The sequence below is a fragment of the Arvicola amphibius genome, chromosome X, assembly GCF_903992535.2.
Source record: "Arvicola amphibius chromosome X, mArvAmp1.2, whole genome shotgun sequence".
Taxonomy (NCBI): domain Eukaryota; kingdom Metazoa; phylum Chordata; class Mammalia; order Rodentia; family Cricetidae; genus Arvicola; species Arvicola amphibius.
The window spans coordinates 14,895,439-14,906,485 of NC_052065.1; the positions used below are offsets into that span (position 1 = coordinate 14,895,439).

The following is an 11,047-nucleotide window of genomic DNA, read 5'->3' on the forward strand; positions in this document are numbered from 1 at the left end:
TTTACACCTCTGTTTAGAAGAGAGCACTGGAATTCTCTGAAATACCAAATTACAATAGTAAGACACTGCCTGGGAGTTCTCCTCTTCTAGTTTCTAAGTGACATAGGTGTTTGATTCTGTTTATAGAACAATCCTGGCAAAGAACATGAAAGCACAGATACCTATTGTTCCTCTAATGTCTGCATTAGTCAAGTTTTATACTCTACTGCATCCACAGTATGTCAGCAGTTCTTGAATATTAAACAGAAACATAAATAGATGAACCACTTCTAAAATACTGATGTCTTTAGCTACAATGGAACTAGATGGGAGGAGACAACTAAGGAATGAAAATAAGCAAATGTTTATGTGCCGGACATGTGGTTCATGTCTTTGTGTTTAAAATAAGTCCCCAGACAAGCTGATGCCATGGAATTTCCAGGAAACTCCTTTTGCCTCGCAACATGGACAAGAAAAATCCTAATCCAAATGTCTGAAAACTATAGTTATACTATGCTATAAACAAGGTGGGAGAAGAAAGGGTGTACCATATACTTAGCTACATTTTGTAGTGTAAACTCTTTAGCAGTTGGTGGAGCAGTAAAAGCCACTGAAGTACTGAAAGTACCTTAAAACATAGGGATAAAAAGGAATGAATGGCTTATCTATATAAACCAGTACCAGAACTTATGTCTAGGAAATTTTCTTTTTTTTTTTTTTTTTTTTTTTAATTTATTTATTATGTATACAATACTCTGTCTGTGTGTATGTCTGCAGGCCAGAAGAGGGCACCAGACCTCATTACAGATGGTTGTGAGCCACCATGTGGTTGCTGGGAATTGAACTCAGGACCTTTGGAAGAGCAGGCAATGCTCTTAACCACTGAGCCATCTCTCCAGCCCTAGGAAATTTTCTAAACAGTAAAATGACTTCAGGGAAGGTCTCCTGGGTACTAAATGTGGCAGATTAAAAAAAAAAGACTCACAAATATATATATATATATATATATATATATATATATATATATATGATAACACAAAACTACAAGGCAGAGAATGCACAAGAAAATTAAAACAGTGCTATAGGTTCAGTAATATGAAACAAGAAGACCTCTTAACTTTCTTAAAGTACCACTTTCATTTGTTTCTCACTTACTTATTGTATGAGCACACCCTGTTGGGCCTTTCCCCCCAAGTACTGGAGACTCCTACAGTCAGCCTTTAAGCATGTAAAAGTTCTCTGTTGATCTTGGTAAGTAGCTTGTTGCAGCCGATTTTGGTATAAGTAATTGGAAACTTTCGGCTCAGGGCTTTGAATATTGTTCATGATATTGTTTGATAATTGTCATTGACTGCTGCCTGTTACCCTGTTTCTGTGCTTTCTATGGTCTTAATAAACTCCTTGGCAGCTTGAACTTCATTGAAGACAGTCATTGACTCTTGTACATCTTTATGGCTAATCAGCTGGACATTGCCGTTTTCATAGTAATGCACGTGGGCCTGGAGTACTCCAACTACCTGGGCTTTCGGTAGTATGACGGTAAGCTTCCATTCTGATTGCCAACATCCATTCCAAAAGTTTGGAGGCTAAAACTGGTGAATTTCAATGTATGCAATAATGGTCTTTTGCCCATGTATAGTTTTAGCACAAACTGTACTAAAGCCAGTAGAATAATACTGTTTCATATAGGCTCTTAAAGCCCTATCACAGGAATCTCTCCAAGAGTTTAAACCTTCATCTACAACCTTTGGCTGAGGGGGCGGGGGTCAAGTGCTTCTATTCATAAGTGATCAAACTTAAAGGAATTTTGTTTCTTAGATCTAGAAATCTGTTGTTAGCTAGAGCTTCACGTTCTGTGACTAAGACCTGGTCCTCACAGCCTTGTGTCTTCACAGATGTGAATTGATCCATATTATATTGGGCAATTGCCTGTGCTACCCCTTCCCTGAGAATACTGTCATTATTAAGCAGCAGACGAACATCACTGAGGACTTCCTTAAACTCCCCTGGAGGTGCCTAGATGATGAATTTTGAAGCATTGCATACCCTTTCCTCCTCAGACAGCTGATCCCAGAAGTTGGCCATTTTGTCTTCTCACTTTAGCTCTTTTTTCAAAGTACTTTGTTTCTCTCTTCCTCTCCCTGTTGGAATATAGAGAGCTTTAGAAAGCATTTCTTCTGCTATGGTTTGTCTGAAATTCAAATCCCACTAGGCACCGGTATGTTTGCTATGCCTAATCCTTCTAGCTAAGATACTTAAAGACTGGAGGAAAGCAGCACAGAAGCCTGTGTTTTGCTTTTCTGGTCTTGGTCCTGCTAATTCATGGGCATGGCCTCCCTCCTCTTACCAAGGATCTGGTTGTGATAATCAAAGCCCTCCCTTAATTTGAGGAGAGCAGGAAGAACTACGTAGCTCCCGGTGGTTTGACTTTAGGATTGCAACTTCTGCTTCTAGTGCACAGCCACCTTTGCTTTACTGTGACATTTCTCGCTTGGCAAGCCTTCCTTATTTTGGAAACCTGACCCCTTATGGATCAGGAAAATATAATGTGTTTTTTTTTTTTTTTTTTTTTTTTTTTTTTTTTTTTTTTTTTAGAATTCCTCAAAGAAACCAGGAAGTCTTTGCTACTATACTAAGATTAGGAACCTACCTAATGGTTCGAGCAGGGTACCTACCTGATGAGCAGTACACCTACCTAATGGTTAGGACAGAACACCTACCTGGTGATAAGCAGGGCATCTACCTGATTGTTAGAGCAGAATATCTCATTGGGATGGTTAAAGCGGGAATCTACCTGATTATTGCAGCGGTGACGACTAAGCTTCCCAACTGTACCCTCAGGACATGGCATTCACAATTGGCAGCTCCAGGGAAGATTTTAGGAGGGCTTTGTCCCACATTGTTAACTAGACTATACATCACAATGATGCTGCCCAGCAGAGGCCTAGCTGTACCGTGGCCAACATGGCTTTGAGTAGCCTCCCTTCCTCTCCCTTTCTCTATCCTTGTTATCACCTTGTCTCTGCTTTTCTGTGCCTCTCATTTTTTTTGCCCTCCTCCTTTTTTCTTTACAGCAAGGTCTCACTCTGTAGGCCTGATAGGGCTGGAACTTGCTATGTATACCAGGCTGCCCTTGAACTCATAGAACTGTCTGCTGTTGCCTCCCTGGTGCTAAGATTAAATGTGTGTTCCCCACAGGACTCACTCTATCATCATCATCATCATCATCATCATCATCATCATCATCATCATTATCATCATCATCATTTTTTTCTATCAGTCTCTTTCTAAATCTGCCACCTGCATTTCTCCCTTTCTGTTCTGTTGTCAATGATGCCCCTTGTTTGTCTTCTAAGCCTTGACTTTCCGCTATCTGACCCCATGCTACCTACTCTGTTCTTTCTCTGTTCCTCTTTGTGCAAACGGTACAGCTCAGAGGGAAAGGCATCCTGACAGTCAGGAGTCAAGGAATACAACGAAGTCACAAAGCCCAACAAACTTCACACAAGAGATTTATTGGGAGGGGGAAAAACATGAGGGTGGCTCCCATTGTGAGGCAAGAAACAGCAAAGAACTGAGCAGAAGACAGGGTTTATACAGCTTTTCTTGGGGCATGTAGTGGGGCAGAGCTTTCAAGGATGAAGATTCCCAGGATAGGGATTGGTGGAATTTCAAGTACAGAGCTTGAGCTTCTTATTCTGGTGGGTGGGGGCAAGGGAAAGCCATTAGGGCTGGCTAGATTCTCTATGGGTGGAGCTGGCAGTTAGATCCTCAAGGCAGGGGATTACACTTGTTTCTTTCTGTCATTTTCGTCTTCTCTTCTTTTGCCGTGTCTCCTTCTAGCACCATCCCATGCTCATCTTTTCTTCTCCTCTTGGTGCCTGCCCCACACATTTTCATGGACATCTCTGAGAATCTTCTCAGTGGCAGCTATTGAAATGATGGCAGCTACCTTCTGGTGATCTTTGCCCTTCCCGGCTCTGCCAATGTCTACAGTGACGTCTTCAGCCTCTACACATCAAAACTGCTTAACTATACACCAAAATTCACTTTGAGTACAGGAGATTTAAGGATTAAAAAAAAGAATTTCAATACATCCATTGAGTGTTAGTATTATCTTGTGTATAAGGGTCCTGCTGTGTATGTTGATGAGTTTTCTGGGTTCAGTAGAAACCAGTCTTTCAAGAATTCTAAGAAAGTCTGTCAAATAACGCTTATCCTTGGAGCTTATGTTTGTTCCTAAGTATGGTTTTGAAGGGATCAAAATACAGTCTCCATTAACATTTTTCAACTTCTTTGTTAAGAAATAAAAAACAATATTCTAACACTCTTTGTTTCCCAAATCCAGAGGGGAAATACAGGCACAAATTTGAAATAAGGGTGTGCATGTTTAATTGTGTGAATGTGCTTCATCAAAATAATTTTCATATACATAATTGCTTTCTCAATAGGACTTGCTTTCGTGTATATAGACACAAATCCTCAACCTTCTTAATGCTTTGACACTTTAATGCAGTTCCTTGTGTTATGGTGATCCCCAACACAAAATTATTCTTGTTGCTACTTCATAATGGTAATGTTGTTCCTGTTTTGAATAGTACTGTAAAGATTTTGGGAGACAGAGGTTTGTCAAAGGAGTTGTAACCCGTAGGTTGAGAACCACTGCTCTAAAGCCTATAGTGTTATGTGAAGATCTGAATATTTAAAGAGAATTTTTAGAATTGTCTTAGGATTGCTATTGTGATGAAGCACCATAGCCAAAGCAACGTGGGGAGGAAAGGGTTTATTCCACACTGTAGTCCGTCACTGAAGGAAATAAGGACAGGTATGCAAACAGGTTGAAAACCTGAAGGTAGGAGCTAATGTGGAGAGCGAGAAGGGGTGCTGCTTACTGATTTGCTCCCATATGAGTTGCTCAGCCTGCTTTCTTATAGAACCCAGGACCACCAGCTCAGGAGGGACCCCATCCCTCATCAATCACTAATTAAGAAGATGCCCTACAGTTTTGACTACGGGCGAATCCTACAGAAGCATTTTCTTACCGAGAGTCCCTCCTTTCAGGTGACTATAGCTTGAGTCAAGTTGACATAAAACTATCCCGCACAGGGTGTTATCATAAACTATGCTTAAGAAGAGTGACTAGGCAATTGGGGAGTTTCTGATTTTATGTAAAGATAGTTTGGCATCTCCTGGTTAAAGTTTAAACAGTTTCATTCAAAAGACATCTTTTACAAATAACTGAAAAAAGGAAATAATACACAACTCAAAGAATCTATTAGTTTATATCAAGGAAAAGAAGTATAAAAAGGAAAGAATCTGAGGATAGAGAAGTGTGTAAGGTCTGCCACAAACAGTCTAAGTCTATATGTCAGCATGTCCCTTCCACTGTCTTCTGTGTATACCAATGCTGAGGACATCCTGGTAACCTTGAGAACAATATGCCTCCTTTCTCATTAAACTTATGCATGGCAGTTGAAATCTTCTTCGTTCTTCTTGATGGAAAGGACAAGTTGCCATCTTGAACAATAACAGCTACTACAAAATAAGACTTAGAGACATCATTGGCAAAATGTTTCTTGGCTTTTGAAAAAAAACTAAAATAAACACATTCTAAAGTGGTACTTTTCAAACAAGCTCCTCATTTACCCTCTAAACACCTTCTCTCTTCGCCAATAAAGTTTCTTAACCAACAGGCCCAGAATACACCTTCTGACTTCAATGTAATAATGTAATTAGAATTATAGACAATAATTTCAGATTAAATATATCACCATTGAAAGCTCATTTTAATTTGACATGTTTATAATGGGGTAGAAATTAGGAGGATATTAGAAATTAATATATTCTGTACATGTTCCTAAAATCATAAACATGAACATTAAATTATTTTCAAGAATATTTTGTCATTATAGCAGAATACCTTGAATTTTAAGAATAAGAAGTTCAAATAGAACTTCAACACACATTACATTCAATAAAATTTCCTTAAACTTCAAAGAACACTATACTAGATTTTATTTTAGTATGGGAAGAAAAATACATCAAATACTTGCCAAAATAACAATTAAGACCTAGAATAATTTTAGTGTGTGTGTGTGTGTGTGTGTGTGTGTGTGTGTGTGTTTCCAAGTCCTCTTAATGCCTGACATTTTTATGATGGAAGAAAAGTAACTTGATGTCTGAGATTAATGTGCTGAATTTCAAATAATCAGGTAGTGATGGACAAATCTCCACCAAGAGGTATGAGAGAGATGCAGCCATGGCCACTCCTGATCTCAGACCAACAAAGAGCCAAGGAGTTCCCAAAATGTGTTGATTGAGATAAAGCTGACCCTAGGTGAAATTCACAGATCCTACATACACAATTTATTGAATTTTAATGAACGTGTATGCCCATGTAACCAGAGCCCCAACCACGAGGACATTACTATCTCTTGAAAAGTTCCTCCAGGCCCCCTGCTGAGTTTTCTACCTACTTTATGTTAAGCATTTTGCTTATATACTGCTTGTGAGTATTGTGAATTAAAATGTTTAGAAACATTTGTGAACAAGTTTCTGTGGGGATCCTTACCTTCAGTAAATACTTGGGAGTGAAATTTTCAGTCACAGAGTATATTTACTTAAATATGCTAGAAGCTACTAACTACGGTTTCAAAGTACATCCTATACACTCAGTGGCAATGTGTATACTCCACATCTTGCTATTCCACCGAGTATGAAGTTGTATTTGTTTTCACTTTCATTTATATTTTGCCTGATGCCAATGATACTGAAACACGTGTCCCTGTACTTACTAGCAACTCATATGCCTTTGGCAGTGGCATGTCTGTTCACTTGTTTGCTCATTTTTGTTGGGTCGACTGCCTTCATAATACGAAAGTATAGGGAGGTTTGTATATTCTAGATCCATGTCTTGTATCAGCTATGTATGTGTATGATGACTAGAGTAACAGATAGTTGTAAGAAACCATGTGCGTGCTGGGAACTGAGCTCTGGTCCTCTGCAAATGCAGCAAGTACTCTTAACCACAGAGCCATCTCGCCAGCCCCTGAAGGTCTACTTTAGATGTCCTTTATCACTTTAATAAATGTGCCTCCAATTCTTAATTTACAGAGAGCTCTACATTGTTGAGTGAATGAAAAAATTTATAAGAATATCCTTCTGTCTTTGGAAAAATGATCATTTGGTTTTCTTCCTTCTGCAAATGTTACAAATTTGGTTAGTTTTTCATCTTAAACTAAACTTGCATCCCTGGTCATGATGTATTATTAGGTTTTTTACATGCTTCTGGACTCAATTTACTAGTATTTCAAGTTTTTCATGTCTATTTTCATGAATGATGTCAATTCCTAATTTTATTTTCTTATTCTATGTTTCATCAGATTTACTCAGCTTTATGTCTCCTTCATAATATGAGTCAGGGAAACAGTTCTTCCTCCCATGTTCTCAGAAAGTTTATATAAAATGAGTACTATTTCTACCTTCTTTCAGTCAGTAATGAAACTCCCTGGAATTCTTTATTATTATTATTATTATTATTATTATTATTATTATTATTATTATTTAAATTTGAGATTATAATATAATGGCATCATTTCCTTCTTCTCTTTCCTCCCTTCAAACCACCCCATATTCCTCTCCTTGCTCTCTTCCAAATTCATGGCCTATATTTTTCTAGGGAAAGAATTTTTATTGCATTGCAATTTCTTTTCTAGATATACAAAAGTAGCAAAATTACCCTATGTTCCCTTGTATCTATTTCTAACAATTTGTGATTCTTCACATTTATCTCTCCCAACTACGTTGTTGATATCATTCGTACTAAATTGCAATTTTGTCCTTTCATTGAAGCGCACAAAGTCTTGCAGAATATGCTACCACTTATTTATTTATTATAAAACTGATTTGAGTTTTCTCTCTTCTTCCATGATAAATACTGCTAAGAATTTATCGATTTCTTTTAAAAAGATAAATTTCAGGAATCAACTTTTAAAAGCTTTAAGAATTGCATTCATTATTATCATTGTATGGGCATGTGTTTGTGTCTGCAGGGGGTAGGGGATGTGTTTCAGGATGAAGGACAACCTTCAGTAGTTCTCACCTTCCACTGTGGGTCATCTCTCTGATCTTTACTCTTTTTTTGTTTTTCTCCTTTTTGTGCCATAAATTCTTAACTTTGTTGAATATTTATGAGTTGTCATCTTTTGTTTATTGCCTATATTCTTGTTTTTCCTTTTCCTTCTGTAACTCTAAGTTTGATTTGTACTATTTTACTGAGATAACTAAGATGGGAATGTACATCATTGATTGTGCTTTTTTTGTAGCCATTTTATTTATTTTTTTTATGATTTTTTTTCATTCTCATGGTTTATTTTTTTTTATATTTAAAAATTTCCATCTCCTTCCCTCCTCCTCCCCCTCCCTCTGCTCCTCCTCCCCCTTCCCGCCCCTCCTTCTCCCCCTTTCCTCCCCTTCCCTCCACTCATACGTCCCCTCCCTCCCTCTCAAGGCCAAGGAGCCATCAGGGTTCCCCACTCTATGCTAAGTCCAAGGTCCTCCCAACTCCCCCCAGGTCCAGGAAGGTGATCGACCAAGCTGAGAAGGCTCCCACAGAGCCCGTCCATGCAGAAGAATCAGAGCCCAGCGCCAATGTCCTTTGCTTCTCAGTCAGCCCCCGCTGTTGGCCACATTCAGAGAGACGGGTTTGGTCGCATGATCCATCAGTCCCATTCCAACTGGAGTTGGTGATCTCCCTTTAGTTCTGTCCCACCGTCTCCATGAGTGAACGCACCCCTCACGTTCCTGACTTTCTCCCTCATGTTCTCGCTCCTTCTGCTCCTCATCAGGACCTTGGGAGCTCAGTCCAGTGCTCCAATGTGGGGCTCAGTCACCTTCCCCATCTGTCGCCAGCTGGAGGTTCCCTCACGGTCCTGACTTTCTTTCTCATGTTCTCCCTCCTTCTGCTCCTCATCAGGACCTTGGGAGCTCAGTCCGGTGCTCCAATGTGGGGCTCTGTCATTTTCTTCATCTATCGTCAGGTGGAGGTTCTATGGTGATATGCAAGAAATTCATCAGTATGGCTATAGGAACTGGCCTTTTCAGACTCCCTCTCCTCAGCTGCCCAAGGAACTAACTGGGGGCGTCTCCCTGGAAACCTGGGAACCCCTCTAGGGTCAAGTCTCTTGACAACCCTCAGGTAGCTCCTTAAATTAAGATATATGCTTCCTGCTCCCATATCCACCCTTCCTATATCCCAAGCATCCCATTCCTCCGAGCTCCCCCCATTCTCCCCTTCACATTTTTCTCTCCCCATCTTCCCTTGGCCCAGTCTCGCCCAACCCTCAAGTTCCCAATTTTGCCTTGTATCCATTTTAAAAGTATTTTTTGAAACAGGGTTTCTCTGTAGCTTTAGAGCCTGTCCTGGCACTCACTCTCTAGACCAGGCTGGCTTCGAATTCACAGAGATTCGCCTGCTAAGTGCTGGGGTTAAAGGCATGTGCCACCACTGCCTGGCTTTTTGTAGCCATTTGACTCTAGGAATTTACGGTCAGTGATTCAAAGTGCATCTCATAAGTTTTGGCATACTGTGAAGGTTGAAACATTTTCTAAATTTTCTTGTCATTCTTCTAGTTATTGCTCACCTGGCAGTGGGTTATTTCATTTTTCAAGTGTTTAATGGCTTTATTTATGTTTTAATTTTTGTTTGTTTGTTTTTTGAGACAGGGTTTCGCTGTATAGCCCTAGCTGTCCTGGAACTAGCTCTTGTAGACCAGGCTGGCCTTGAACTTACAGACATCTGCCTGCCTCCTGAGTGCTGTGATTAAAAGTGTGCACCACCGCCTCCCTGTCTGTTTTAATTTTTTGCATTTATTTAATTATTGTGTGCACAAGACATGTGTGTGTCTGTGTATACATGTATGTGTATGGGTGTATGCCATGACACACATGTGGAGGTCAACTAACTTGCAGGAGTCAATTCTCTCCTTCCAAAATAAGGATTCAGACATCCAACTCAGGTCTTCAGGCTTGGTGGCAAATACCTTCACCTGTTAAACTATTTTGCCAGCCCCACTTGGGTTTTTTTTTTAATACTCAAACTTTTTGGCAAAATTATTTAATTTGTTACTGAAAATAAAGTATAGATATATGAAACTTTGATCAAGGATTTGTCTTTTTAATCTCTATTAGCTATGCACAGATATATCATTATTGACATATCTTCTAATACTTTCCCTTTTGTGATTATTAAATGCTAACTTTAGTAGCTCTACCAGCTTTCTCATTTCGACTACTAGCATGACTGTATATATGTATATGTGTATGTGTGTAGTGATGAGGAGAGCAGGCCTGCTTCTCATCCTGCCCAGCTCCCGCATGGCTAGCTTAACACCCAAAATAACAACACACAAACTGTATTCATTTAAACACTGCCTGGCCCATTAGCTCTAGCCTCTTACTGGCTAACTCTCACATCTTGATTCAACACATTTCTATTAATGTGTGTAACACCACAAGGTGGTGGCTTACAGGGAAGATTCTATCCACCGTCTGTCTTGGGTAGGAGAAGCATGGCATCTGCCTGACTCTGCTTTCTTCCTCCCACAATTCTGTTCTGTCTTCCCCGCCTACCTATGTTCTGACCTATCAGGCCAAGGCAGTTTTTTTTTATTAGTTAACCAATGAAAGCAAGAGATAGATAGAAGACCCTCCTACATCATATGTGTGTAAACAAAATCTAATGCTAAAGAGCAGTAACAATAGTAGAGTAATTGTCATTCCTACTTCAACCATATCTGAAATTATTTACGTTTCACTTAGGTGTGATTTCATCTCTGAAGTTTTTAATATGAGAGATCAGTTGTTTGGGAACATTTCTAATCTTTAAGCATCAAATGTTTTAGTTTGGTTATCTTCTTATAAAAGCATAGCAGTAATGTTTTAGATTAAATCTAAATTATTATTCTATTCATTTACATATCCTCTTAGATATGTTTAGAATTTAGATATCAAATAAAAAAGAGTTCAAAGGAAGTAGAAGATTAGTGAAAGCACGTGCTAGATGAAAGTG

General features: G+C 39.2%; 1 pseudogene; it reads right to left on the reverse strand.

Moving 5' to 3' along the window:
- Positions 1-1,199: 1,199 nt before the first annotated feature.
- Positions 1,200-2,064, reverse strand: LOC119804123 (annotated as a pseudogene).
- Between the last annotated feature and the right edge of the window lie 8,983 nt (positions 2,065-11,047).